Source organism: Otolemur garnettii, unplaced genomic scaffold, assembly GCF_000181295.1.
Source record: "Otolemur garnettii isolate 467f Iridium unplaced genomic scaffold, OtoGar3 scaffold00012, whole genome shotgun sequence".
Taxonomy (NCBI): Eukaryota; Metazoa; Chordata; class Mammalia; order Primates; family Galagidae; genus Otolemur; species Otolemur garnettii.
In genome coordinates, this window is record NW_003852407.1 from 3,541,899 (window position 1) to 3,556,777 (window position 14,879).

The window sequence follows — 14,879 nt, forward strand, 5'->3', positions numbered from 1 at the left end:
TGTAGTCTTGGAACACTGTCAACCCATAAAGGGCTGAAACATGAGAGGCCAGATACAGAGTCCAAGGGCTATCGGAGGGATAACAAAATCCATCCACAGCCAAGATACTCTGCCTTCATGAGCGGGAGCTGCAGAGTCCCACCCGCCCGCTATATGCCCAGGACGTTTTAGGCGGCACCGTCAAGACCCCAGGCAGCAGCTTGGCTCCCCCTACACACACACACACTCTAAAAACCTAGGAAATGACAATCCGGTCAGAACAGCCAGAACATCCTCCAACAGCAGCTGCTATATCTCCGTAAACTCGCCTCTCCCCACACTCCTGAGATATTTCAGTTCTCTGCCTCTTACAGTTCTCTGGCACCACACCTGGTTTTGATCCCAAACTATAACCTTTTTCAAATAACTTTTTTATAAATATGATGCAGCCTTTGCTGAAAATAACTTTTGAATATCAAATGTGCAAACAAAAAGAATGTTAAAATGGCAGTACCTGTGGCTCAGTGGGCAGGGCAGCAGCCCCATATACCAAGGGTGTCGGGTTCAAACCCGACCCTGGCCAAACTGCAACCAAAAAGTAGCCAGGCGTCGTGATGGGCCCCTGTAGTCCCAGCTACTTGGGAGGCTGAGGCAAGAGAATCGTCTAAGCCCAAGAGCTGGAGGTTGCTGTGAGCTGTGTGATGCCATGGCACTCTACCCAGGGTGACAAAGTGAGACTCTGTCTCTACAAAAAAAAGAATGTAAAAAAAAAATTATACCAGCTAGGAATATGCATCAGAAGAACTTGATGTCTACCTTTCCACATGAGTATTGCTCAAGAGAGAATCATGGCAGATAGATATGTAATATAGATACTATGGTATCCATTCTACCCTTCTTCCTGACTAACAAAACATCAGTGCTCAAATAAAAATTCTAGATTTCTCAGCTGCCCATGTAGCTAGGGCTGATCAGGAGATGTGATCTGACCCCACAGTCTTAACTGTTCATTTGCTAGAGCTTTCTCAGAAAGCTTTCCTTTCCTAGGTAGGGCATAGTGGCTCATGCATATAGACCTAGAACTCTGGGAGGCCGAGAACAGTAGATGGCCTAAACTCAGGAGTTCAAGACAAGAGCAAGACCCCATCTCTAAAAATAGCTGGGCATTGTAGCAAATGCCTGTAGGCCCAGCTACTCAGGAGGCTGAGGCAGGAGGATTGCTGGAGCCCATGAGTTTGAGGTTGCTATGAGCTATGTCACCACAGCACTCTACCAAGAGTAACAAAGTGGGACTCTATCTCAAAGTTTTCCTTTTCTGATATAAGTGCTTTCCCTTCCTTGTTTTTTTTTCCTTTTTATTTTCTTGCCCAGAATATTTAAACATTGATAATATTTGAAAATGATATAGCAAACATCCTTGGAGCTAAAACTTTGCACACATCTGTGCTAAGGTCAATAGGTTAAATTCCTAGAAATGGGAATTACAGGGACAAAGACATGCAGAAGTTTTTACACCTTCGATTGCCAAATCCCCTCAGGAATTGAGATACCAATTTAGATCGGTATCTCAGCAGCATAGGAGTATTTCTCTCACCCTCGCAGAAGCCCTGCTACATTTTTTTTGAATTTAATAGAGAGAAATTGCACCATAGAGACTTACATTTCTAGTAGCATGGTAAACTAGAAAACTCTCTGCTATAAAACACCTAGAAATAGGTCAAAGAAATGAATATCCTTTCAAATGGATTAACAGAGCTTTTGCTTTAAAAAGGGAAAATCTGCAGCCAAAAAGGAAAAGAAGAAAATTGAAAAGGAAGAAGTCAGAGTTGTGCTGTGGCTGCCCTGGGTGGGGACACAGCCAGGGAGGGCTACCTGTCTTGATAAGCAAAGAGCTTTGGATGTAAGGGCCACCACAGGGACAGGAGCTGAGGTGTGGGCCTAGGGCAAGCGAGCACAGAACTGTGATTTCTGCATACAGCCCAGGCCTTCCAAGGCTTACACCAAAGGTGACAGGGGAAAAAATCTGCTCGCTGGCAAAGAGAGGTAAAGAAGTAGCTTATCTAGCTTGTCCCAGGCTCAAGATAGGGATAGAAAACATATCTCCCCCGATAATTCAGGAGGGACTTGTCTTTATCTAGACTTAAGATTCAAATTTATACACTCTTCATAGTACAAAGCTGCCACCTAACCCTGGATAAGAAATTAGCACTTCATGCCGAAAGTACGGTGAGATTTAGTGCAGTCCTGTTCTCCAGAGACCACACAGAAATCACAAAGACTGGGAAATATGAATTTATAATAAATTCAAAATACCCAAGGAAATAAGCCACCACAAGCAAGACTTGGCAGAAACCACTAACGCAGATTATCAGTCTCTTCAGACAACAGAATTGTCACATACGTACCATGGGATAGTTTTAATTTCCAGGAAACCTTTTCTTAAGGTAAAATACCACCTTCTGTCCATGCATAACTCCTATTCAATGCTTTTAAATCAATGTCTTCATGAAAAATACATTTGTCACATTTATTGATAACATTTACCTTGCAGAGACCAAAAACCTTCCATATGCTGACATTGCATGTTCCATAAGATTCTGAAGGATGGGAAGATGAACTGAAATAACACGATGAAATGTAACAGGAAGATGAGCTAAAGCAACAGGATGAAATGTAACACGGACGAAATAAATCTCTGCTACATTAAAAAGCTGTCAACTGCAAAGTATAGAATAGAGACATTTGGCTTGCAGAAGTAATTCAGATGGGAAAAGACCAAGGAAGGGGTGGAGAGGTGTGGCTAGCACTGAGATAGAGGGGTTACTTACAGCTACCTCATTGGAGCTGTAGTCCACATACTTAGCGTACAATTAGTATATTCACATGGTTATACAACCATCACCTCTATCCAGTTCCAGAAAGTTTTCATCAGCCCCAAGAGAAACCCCATGTCCATTAGCAGTCACTCCTCTCTTTCTATCCCTTCCTTCACTTGTAACCGAGGATCTGCTTCTGTCTCTATGGCTGTGGCTATCCCTTCTGGACATTTCTTGTAAGTGCAATCATACAGTATGTAAGTCTGGCTTCTTACACTCAATGTAACGTTTTCAGAGCTCAGCCACGTTGCTGCATGGATGAATAGCATCCCCTTTTATGGATAGCTTTTTGTCTGTCTCCTCATCAGCTGGTGGTTATTATGAATAGGGCTGCCATGAGTATTTGTGTACAAGTTGTCGTGTGCAAGTATTTTCTCCCTTTCAGGGGTTTGCCTTTTCTCTTTCTTGATAGTGCCCTTTGAAGCACAAGTTTTTAATTTTGATGACATCTACCTTATCTACTTTTGTCTTTTGTGCTTTTGATGTCATATTTAAGAAACCATTGCTTAGTCTCAGGTCATAAGGATTTACCCCTACTGGGCTATAAAGGAATACCCGAGGCTGGGTAAATCAGACAGAAAAGAGGTTTATCTAGCTCACAGTTCCTCAGGCTGTATGAGAAGCATGGCCAGGCATCTGCGTCTGGGGAGGGCCTTAGGGAGCTTCGCTCAGGGTCGGAGCAGATCATGAGACAGGGGAGAGAGGGGGATGCAGCAAGAGGAAGGGAGGGAAGTGACAGCTCTTCTAAACAGCTCTCCTGGGAGCTTGGAGCGGGAGGTGGCCCAAGCCTTGTATGAGGGATCGGCCCCTGTGACCCAAAGACTTCCCATCAGACCCTTCCTCCAACAAACGGAGGGGGTCAAATATCCAAACTACAGCAGGAAGAACGTCAAAGTCGCAAGCAGACCTAGAAGTCCTCTAGTCCAGCTCTCCTGTGTTACACTTAGGGAAAGCACGGCCTGACTGGGAAGGTAAAGTGGAAAATCTGGGGCCAGAATCCCCAAGATCTTGGCTCATACTAAAGAGCTCCTTTTTTTTTTTTTTTTTTTTTTGTAACTCATGACTCATTTAACAAAAATATGTCTACAAGTAAGGAATCCAAGTGAGGTATTTGGATGTGTGTCTTGCCCATTTATGATCCATCTGAACAGCCCTCTACCCCCCACCTCCTGACGCACCTCACCAGCAAGGCTGTCAAAGCAGAGGCTGATTGCCTTGTCCCTCCCGGTGAGCAACAAACTGAGAAATGCCATTTAGGGCACCCTGAGCTATCTCAAGGTATATGGGAAGAATGGAACAGAACATTTGAAATCGGGGGCGGGGGGCAGGGAGGTTGGTGGAGAGTTTGCCTGTCAAGTCTCCCTAAGTTGCTAGGCCAACTTATAGTTTAATGAAACGTCCAGCAAATGAACAGCAAAATCATACCAGCCTCACCGGGCCAGGTAATTCACAACTGTAATCCTAGAACTCTGGGAGGCTGAGACAGAATAGCCTGAGCTCAGGAATTCAAAATCTGCCTGAACAAGAGTGAGACCCTGTCTCCACAAAAAGTAAAATATAAAAAAATTATCTGGGCGCCATGGCAAGCACCTATAGTCCCAGCTATTCAGGAGGCTGAGGCAGGAGGATCACTTGAGCCCAGGAGACTGAGATTGTAGTGAGATGCAATGATGCCACTGCTCTTATGCCCAGGCTGACAGAGGGAGACTGTCTCAACAACAACGAAAGGCAACATAATACTGCTTTGTTTTGAGAATCCATGTTTTACAGACTTCCTGAGTAAGTAGGGAAGGATCTTCACACTTCAGCCGTATCTCAGGGCAGACTCTGTGTGCCCATCTCCCACAGTGATCCCTATAATCCCATCTCCGAAGAAGGGCAGAGGAGCCAGCTCTTGGACCGTGACATTCAATCCATCTACCTGTGGCTAAAAAGACAGAAAGGAGCAATGCGGTAGTTCTTGCCAGTACCGCCAATTTACAACCCCCTTTAAAATCACCTGGCCACTTGGCCTCACTACAATGTAAATTTTTTCCAAAGAGCTCCCAGCTCCAACTGGTGTTTATCACTCCTTTCTTCAAAGCACAGCTTCACACAGAGGAGAAGAGTCATTTTTCCACATTTTTGGGTAGCAAGTATTAGGTTCAGGAAGAACAATTGTCTGCCCAACGCCATGGAGCAAGCCTCCAGCAGAACTGGCCTCCTCATGCCCCATTCAACACGCCATCTGTGGGGCTTTGCTGCTATTCCTCATTGTGAATTTGATCTTCAGTAAAATCAGGCCATTATTTTGAACTAGGAAGCTCTGACACATGATATCAATGGCTTTGAATGTCTATATGATAGATCAGTGGTTCTCAAATGGGGGCAATTTGAGCCCCTGGTGCACATCTGGCAATGACTGCAGGTATGTCTGGCTGTCACTACTCAGCTTGGCAGGTGCTGCTGGCATCGAGTGGGTAGAGGCCAGGGATGCTGGTAAAGTTTATCCTATAACACACAGAACTATCCCAACCCCTAAGTATCAAGTGTTGGGTGAATGGGGCAGCCTTGCAAAAATAACAGGAAAATACCTAATCCTGCAATTTGCTAGTAACAGTTAAAGATCAATCTGGTGAGTTCTCCCAATAAGTTCTCCCCATGAAAGTTCTGTTTTGCACAACTTCTGAAAAAGACAGGACTGAACAGACAGAAAGGAGATGTAAATCTTTCTCTTTCGAAATTGTTTTTTGAGGACAAATTGTTCTCAAAAAATAATTGTTTTTAGAATCTGTTTTTCACAGACTTCCTGAATAAATAGAAGGGAAAGAGCTTCGTGCTTCAGTCATAGCTCAGAGCAGACCCTCTGCTCATCTCCTGTGAAGATCCCCATAAATCCCATCTCCAAAGAAGAGCCCTCTCTGGGGCCTTAGTATCTGGCCCGGTTTGTTTCTGCTATGGTAGTTTGTTTCTACCTGTGGCTAAGACGACAGAAAGGAGCGATGCAGTAGTTTCTTGCCTATACCGCCAATTTTCAACCTTTAAAATCACCTGGCCACTTGGCCTCCAGTGCTGGCTTTTCCCTCTTTCCTTGAGCTGCCATCTCCTCCCTCTTTTCTTCCTGTCTTTCCCCACTCTTTCCAGTTCTCATCCCTCTCTCCTAAGAAGATAAAGTTATTTGATTTTATATATCCTAATCTCTGAGAAATTTTTCCCAGTCAGCCCTGAACACCTGCGAAACTTTCCCCCCAAATTGAGTCTTCAGATTCTAGAGCAGCGTTTTTCAACCTTGAACCTATAGTTAAACTTCCACAGCCCACTTAAATTATGTTGATTACAAAAATAATAATAAACTGAGGGTTTGAAACATGGAGCACAACATGGACCACAACATGGACCAGCAACAAACTACCAACACAGTAGAGGAGCCCCGGGATCTTATTAGGCTCAGCCTGGATGAGGCAATTTATGTGAAAATGAGAAATGACCAAACGCGGGGCAGATTACATGCCTATGATCAACATTTAAATGTGATATCAGGAGATGTGGAAGAAACTCTGACTACTATAGAAATTGATGAAGAAATATATGAAGAGATGCATAAGTCAATGAAATGGAACATTCCACTGCTCTTTGTCTGAGGAGATGGTGTTGTCCTGGTTGCCCCTCCAGTGAGAGTTGGTCGATACAAAGAATCTATCCTGAAGGAGACTTTGTCCAATCGCCTCTTTAAATGTGGCAAACATTCAAAAGAGAAACATGCATACATTTCCATATTAAGCAATGACCCAAACATTCTTTCACTCCTGAAATGAGTTAATTTATAGATAACCCGCAAGTCCTTAAGCTGAATGTCATTTTTCTTTTTCTCTAATACTTTCAATAAATGTGATCACCAAGGTGCAAAATTCTTAAATATATATCTGTATGTGCTTTGAATTTCTTTTGAAAATAATTAAAGATCTTTAAAATTTTTCATGGCACACTGGTTGAAAAGCACTGTTCTGGACTATGGTCTGGGTGGTAAGAGAGGACATGGGGAATTATTCCAAATTAATCCAAGAAGAAAGTAAGTCTAAACTGCTGCCAGGGGGACAATTAGAAGTTGAGCTTTGTCTTGCTGAACTGTTTCTAAAGAGGGATTGTCTATATTCTTAAAAAGTCCCCTGTCATTGGCTCCCTGCCTGCCTTTTTCAGGGAGGCTGTTGGCCCAATGCAAGCACCTTCCTCACCCAGGAATTGAGCCCTGGCGTCATTCCTCCCCAGCCCCACCCAGGCTAATGACTCACCCAGAGGAGCCCTGAAATACCCATGGATCACACCCAAACCATCCCATCCTCTCTCAATTTCAGTGCAGCTCCCCCAGGGACAAAGGCCAGCTCTCAGGTTCCACCCAGGCCTGGCCAGCCTCGGCCTCGTGCCTCCTTAATGGAGGGAGAGGAGCAGCCAGGTGTAGCCACTGCTGTTGCGCAGGTCTCCATGGAAAGCTCAGCCTTCTCTATCCGCCTTTTTAGCCAACACCTTATGCCCTTTGTTTCTGACCTAATTCTTCTACTTTTGACCTATTTCCTGAGGCATCAGACATAAAGATAGAAGAAAGGCCTCACAGAGGGAGTGAAAGGGGGTTTGGCCCACAGGAGACCATTTCTGGAACTATGACCAAAAGCTGAGGAGTTGAGTGAATCCTGAATAAGCATCCCTAAATTCCTCAGTTCCCTGCCTTTTGCTCAGGGAGCCAGGTCCCAGCGGGGAAACCGCAGTGTTTGGAACTGCACCAAGTTCTCATCAGGAACTAGAGGGAAGGGGCGCTGTGAGCTGCGCAGAGTCCCTCAGAGACCTTTCTGAGTTCTGCCAGAAAGATCGGTCCCTATCTTCTCAGTTTCATTCTAGAAAGTTCCTAGAACCATTGCACCATCATGCTGCTCCTCCTCCCTCCTCCAACCTTACCCTCCTAGCCTCCGCCCCTGCCCTTACAAAGAGAGCTGCACTATTACACAAAATGTGATGCTCCGGACTCCACTGGCGGCTCTGATGTCAGGCAGAGGGAGGGCCACGAGGGAAGGGTGGGAGGTGTGTGCCCCGCTCCATGGCTTAAACAGGAGCAGAGCACATCCAGTATCACAGCAGAAAACATCAAAACATGCCCCAGCCCAGCACCTTTGCAAATGAGCAGAGCCTGCACCCCAACATGGTGGGGCCCTACCCCACCTCTCTTAGCTGAAAGTCCCAGCTGGAAGTCTTTTCTGTTGGAAAGATCTAGAAGGGAGGCTGCTGAATCACAGGCTGTGCTCTCAGCCCCAGAGCAAAGCCCAAACTGACAGTTGTCCCCAGGTGTGCCATAGCCATCCAAGGAGTGGCAGAGTAGAGGAGGAACTGAGTGGAGAAGACCTAGCGGCAGCCCCCACTGTGCCTCCTCCAGGGAGTGTGTGCCTCGAGTCCTTCCTGAAACTTGTCCCATGTTTCATATCTGCAAAGTAGATGAATACCAGCCCACAGGCTTAGTTATGAAAAGAGAAATGAAGCACTCCCTGTTGTTAGTTGTCATTATGGCAATGATTATCCAATTGCTCGGTTAATCAACAGGTATTTATCGATCACCTACTGTATGCCAAGGACATTGGTTTGTGTTATCTTCACAACAACCCTCAAAGGGAGATACTGCAGCTATGACCAAAAGCTGGGGAGCTGAGTGAATCCTGAAAAAGTGTCCCTGGACCTGACTCCCATTTTATGGATGAGGACATCGAGGCTTTTGTTAATCATTTGCTCAAAGTGATATTGCTAATAAGTAACAATTCACATGTCCATGAGGGGGTCTGGAAAGCCCATGCTCTTTGCACCAGAGAACTCTGTCCCAGTCCCTGGGGCAAAAAAATATATATGAGATAGATGCACTTGGATGGGACAATCGGAGTGTGGGTGACACTGAGGATAAGGTGTCACACTAAATGGTACCACTCCTGCAGGAGGGGCTCAGCCTTCAGGGGCTCAGCAGGGCCTCTGTGCAGGGAAGCTCCCAAAGGAGGTGAGAACCACATGGGGGGCCCAGGCAAGGGCTGGGTGAGACTGGGAGCAGGAGGTAGAAAATGGGCTTGAAGGACATGGCAGGTCACAGAGACCCATGCAAGTCTCCAGGAATGTTCTTTCCTTTAGAACAGTGCTATCCCCACCCCCCACTTCTCCTACCCAGGGCAGAGTTAGCCTGTCTTCTCAGCCTTCTTTGTCTTCCCTGCTACTCCCTGGGGGCCCCTCCCCATCTAAGCACCCAAGGCCGCTGAAGTGCCTGTCCATTGGTTTTCAACCCTTGTGAACACAAGATCATCTTGAGGACTTTTTTAAAAACAGTCCTGGGACAGTGCCTGTAGCTTAGTGGATAGGGTGCTAACCACATACACTCAGGCTAGTGGGTTTGAAACCAGCCTGGCCAGCTAAACAACAATGACAACTGCAACAAAAAAATAGCCTGGCATTGTGGCAGGTGCCTGTAGTCTCAGCTACTTGGGAGGCTGAGACAAGAGAATTGCTTAAGCCCAAGAGTTTGCGGTTGCTATGAGCTGTGACGCCATAGCACTCTACCAAGGGAGACATAGTAAAACCCTGTCTCAAAAAAAACACAGTTATGTACTTCCCTAGAAATTTGGTTTTAATCGTTCTGAGGCAGTGAGGAAGCTTGGACAATTGGCAAAGAATAAAAGGATTTGCTCCAGGTCATGAGGCTGCCCAGCAAGAAGGCCTGGACTAGCCTCAAACTCAGCTTCTTCCCTGCCGCCACCCAGAGCTTGATACATAGCAGGTGTGAGGCTTGGTCTGCTCACTTCTTAGATTTTGGACCCCCAGGGAGGATTCTTTCCTCAGCACCACTCTGCCCCAGTGACGTCTACCATTGTTTCCCACTTAATGTCACAAGCATGTCCCTCAGCAGAGAAGGTACTGAACCGTGGACAGTGAAAAATACAGCTGCACAGAGCCCAAGATAAGTTTCCAAACCCTTCTGGCCTCCAGGCCTGTAAATAGACTTACCATATCCCTCAGGTCAGCCCTGGAGGCCCTTGATGTTGGTTTCCATATCTTGACTAGAACACTAAGAATAGTAATATCTAATGTATAAGAGCTTGTAAGGATTACGTGAAACAGTGCAGAAGAGCCAGCATCAGTCACGCCTACTCAGAATCTGTGTGAGCTAGGCATTGCTGAGCATGAGGGGATGTACTTATGTCCCTACGGTGTCCCTGACCTTTCAAGGCTCCCAGTCCTGTCTACGTAGCTCATTACAGCTAAAATAAAAAATGTGCGTTTAGTGTCCCAGGGCAGGCATACAAATCACCAAAACTGGGTGGATCAAAACAACAGAAGTTTATTCTCTCACAGTTCTGGGAGAGAGAAATCCAAAGTCAAGGTGTTGGCAGGGCCATGCTCACTCTGAAGCCTCCGGGGGAGAATCCTTCCTTGCCTCTTCTGGATTTGGAGACTCCCAGCCACCCTTGGTGTCCCTTGACCCAGAGCTCCACCTCTGAGCCCCTCTCTGCCTCTCTTCACGTGATCTTCTCTGGGTGTCCTCTCTTCTAATAAGGAGCCCGGGGGGAGTTTAATTTAGAGCCCACCCTAGCCTCATCTCCATCCTTAACTAATATCGGCAAAGACCCAATTGCTAAATAAAGCCACATGTTGTTATTGTCACTTTCTCATCTGATCATACCTGGGAAGAATTCCCAGCCATGCTAGGGAGGGACAGATGTGTTTGGGTGACAGTTTCCTCTCCTCGAATCACACCTCCAGTGAATTGTCCACTGGGCACACAGCGTGGCCTCTTCCTGGTGCTGCTCTAACCCCGGGGACAGGTCCTGGGTGGCTTCTAGACAGGGTCGGGATATACTGAAAACGTTCTGAATGTGGCTGCTCAGTCCCTCTTCTGGTGAGAGGCAGGTGAACATAGGTCCCGGGTCCCCAAGGGGGTCTCCCCAGGAAGGAGACCTCCCCAGGAAGGAGACTCCACTCACAGGCTGAGACATAAACACAGACAGACACAGGTCCTGGAGAGCTGAGACGAGGTGAATGGAAAACCATCCCCAGCCCAGGCCTGGTGGATTACGTATGGTCTGCCACAGCTTGACGTTTTCCAGGCCCAAGCCCAGGATGGCACAGGCAGCCGAGGGCTCCGATACTACTGCTGCAGCCCAGAGGAGGGGAGCAAGCACAGAGAAATGGGGCTGGCCAGAGGGGCTGGCTGGTGCCATCCAAGTTGGCTAAGGAAACTTGAAGCCCCGTCCTGATCTCCAGGGAAGAAAAAGCCAACCCAGACTTATCCAAGCTAAATCCAGAACACCAGCCCTCACTTGGCTGTGCCTAAGGTGTCTTCCCCAGCTTCCCCAAGAGGGCCCCACGATCCCCAGACATGCAGGTGTTACTGGACGAAGAGGGTCTGGCCTCCTGTCACTGTCAGCCAATATGCAGAGATGGGGGGAGGTCGATCAAACTTTACTTGTCAGAAGGCCAGTGGTTCTGGAGAACAGGGAGAGTAGCCTCTCCAAGACTGTTCTGTTCTACCACTTCCAAAATTACAGTTTTATACGTAAAAGTTCAAAGCAAAGACCACATTAATCCTTATTTTAAATAATATTCAGTATAACTCAGTGATCTAGTACAACATTCCAATTCAAAAGTTCATCTAAATCAATCCACCTGAGCTATTCAACATAGGCCTCTTGAAGGTGGGAGCTAAATTAACAAAACAGTGAGAATGGGAGACAGGGGTGAAGGTCAGGCAGGACGCAAACTGACCAGACCAGCTGTGTCATGTCTGCCCAGCCTGCCTGACGCCATCTTATCCTCACCACCTGTGATTTTACAGGGAGACCCCTCTTAAGTTGCACGAACCCCAAGGTGAAACTTCCCCTGGAGAAGGGCCCATTATGAGTAGAGCCACCAGAAGTGGTGCCTCTCTGGACCTCAGTGCCTCCACCAACGGAGGAGGGTGGTGGTCCATCCACCTTGTTTATAGAAAAGGTATGGGGACAAGGAAAGGACACTGGCCCAGGCTTTCCCCCAGCTTGCTGGTGTCTGAGCAGTTAATTGGTCCTAAGAAAAAACAAGCATTAAAAGCTCAATATTCGGCTCGGTGCCTATAGCTCAACCAGCTAAGGCTCCAGCCACGTACACCTAAGGTGGCGGGTTCGAATCCCCAGCCTGGACCCGCCAAAACAACAATGACGGCTGCAACCAAAAAATAGCCAGGCGTTGTGGCAGGCGCCTGTGTTCCCAGCTACTTGGGAGGCTGAGGCAGGAGACTCGCTTGAGCCCAGGAGTTGGAGGTTGCTGTGAGCTGTAATGCCATGACACTCTACCCAGGGGGACAGCTGGAGGCTCTGTCTCAAAAAAAAAAGCTCAATATTCAAAACAGACACATTCGTGGAATATCCTCCACTTAGCAAAAGAATTAGTTATAGAACTTCTTTAGAGAGGCAACTCCCGTAGGGGATCTAAAACACAATTTTATTTAGATAGCATCAACGTATTCACAATTTTTTTGCATAGACCTAACAAAGGTACAAACATCTGGCTATTAACTCTCTGTCTCTGATGTGGTTGAGTTCTCCCTGTAAATCTGACGTAGGTAAGACCTTAGAGATGAGAACAGCAGGACTTGGAGAGATTCTAAGCAAACAGACATTCTCGCTGCCCCACACTGCCCAGCCCATTGCTGACAGCCACGTTTCTTCACCTGCCAAAACCCCATTGCTCTCCCCGCACTGTCTACAGAAAGTAGAGTAGAAGGTTGCTGGGGCTGAGATGAGAGAGGAGGCGGAGTTATTGGTGAAGAGTTTCTGTTTGGGATGATGAAAAATTCTGGAAATGGATAGTGGTGGTGGTTGCACAACACTGTGGTCATACTTACTGCCACAGAACTATACACTTAAATGTGGTTAAAAGGTTAAAATGTGGCTATGCAAATTTTATAATGCCTATTTTATTACAATAAAGTGTGATGATACCCTTTGTCTATAAATATGCAGGACAAGGATGCTTTCATATATTGTTATGGAAAAGATAAATTGATCGGCTTATTTGGAAGGCCTTATTAAAATTTTAAAAGACACACACAAAAATACCTGGTATTGGAGAAAGGACACACATGTAGATCAATGGAACAGAATGCAAAGTCCAGAAATAGACCCAAACAAGTATGGTTAATTGATTTTTGACAAAGGGGCAAAGGCATTTCAATGACAAAGGATAATCGAATGGGGAACCTGAGTCCTCATGGCCACGTGTGGCCCTTCAGATCCCCAAGTGCAGCCCCATGACTGAAGACAGACTTAACCAAACAAATCCCTTTATTAAAAGGATTTGTTCTGTAAAATTTGGATTCAGTCAAAAGGCTGCACTTAAGGATCCAGCAAATGTTGCTGGAACAAAAGGACATCCATATACAGAGAAATTAACCTCAACCCATGTGGCTTGCCTTATTCAAATCTCAAAAATATAAATCCAAAAGTGTAAGACATAGGAGAAAACATACAAGAAATTCTTTGTGATTTGGGGTCAGGCAAAGATTTCTTAGATACTATACCAAAATCATGAGACCTTGTCTCTACTAAAAATATAAAAATTAGCCAGGTGTGGTGGGCTCCTGTAGTTCCAGCTGCTTGGGAAGCTGAGGCAGAAAGATTGTATAAGCCCGGGAATGTGAGGTAGCTGTGAGCCAGGCTAACACCATGGCACTCTAGCCTAGGCAACAGAAAGACTGTCTCAAAAAAAAAAAAAAAAAAAACAGGCTCATTGCCCATAGCTCAGTGGTTAGGGTGCCAGCCACATGCACTGAGGCTTGTGGGTTCAAACCTGGCCCAGGCCTGCTAAACAACAATGACAACAAAAATAGCCAGATGTTGCACTTGTAGTCCCAGCTACTCAGGAGGCTGAGGCAAGAGAATTACGTAAGCCCAAGAGTTTGAGGTTGCTGCGAGCTGTGATGCTGTGGCACTCTACTGAGGGCAACATAGTGAGACTGTGTCTTAGAAAAAAAACCCTTTCAAGAGAATGAAAAGGTAGGCCATAGGCCACAAACTAGAAAACAGTATTTGCAAAGCACATAAAGGACTCGAATTAAGGTTATACAAAGAGCTCTCAAAGTTTAATAATAAGAAAACAATTGAATTTTAAAAAGGTAAAAGATTTGAACAAACTCTTAGCCAAAGAAAAAGTATATTTAGCAATTAAGCATGGGAAAAGAAGTTTGATGTGACTTGTCATTAGAGAAATGCAAAGTAAGTCCACAATGAGATACCACTGCTTATTAGGATGGTCAAAATCAAAACAATACGAGGTGCCAGAAGGTTGCAGAGCAAGTGAACTCTCCTTCACTGCTGGTGGCAATTCAGAATGGCAAAGCCACGGAACAGCTTAGCAATATTTTAGAAAATTAAACATACACTTACCATGCAACCTAGCAATGCTACTTCTCGAAATTTAACCAAGAAAAATGAAAACATATGCCACATAAATACCTTTACATGAATGTTTATCTCGGCTTCTTTTATAATTGCCAAAACATGGAAATAACCCAACGTCTCTCAACTGAGAAAGATATACAGTCGTTCATTAGCACATTCTTAGAGGGAAATACTACTGAATGATAAAACGAAATAAACTACGGATATTTGCAACAATAAGGATGCACCTTAGCTATTCTGTGATTCCATTTATGTGACAATATGGAAAAGGCAAAACTATAGAAACAGATGAGTTGTAGTGGGGCCGGGGAGTGGGAGATGAAGAAGTTGACCACACACATACAAAAAAAGAGGGGACCAGGCTCTGGAGCTGATGCCTATAATCCTAGGATCACTTGAGGTCCGTAGTTGGAGACCAGCCTGAGCAAGAGTAAGACCCTAACTCAACAAAAAATAGACCACCCAGGCTGGGCGAGGTGGCTCACGCCTGTAATCCTAGCACTCTGGGAGGCCAAGGCAGGTGGATTGCTTGAACTCAAGAGTTGGAGACCAGTCTGAGCAAGAGCGAGACCCTGTCTCTAAAAATAGTCAGGCATTG

The 14,879-nt window shown here is 45.8% G+C and overlaps 1 pseudogene; it reads left to right on the forward strand.

Annotated features, from left to right (window-relative positions):
- The first annotated feature begins 6,214 nt into the window (after positions 1-6,214).
- Positions 6,215-6,475, forward strand: LOC111723509 (annotated as a pseudogene).
- Positions 6,476-14,879: the final 8,404 nt, after the last annotated feature.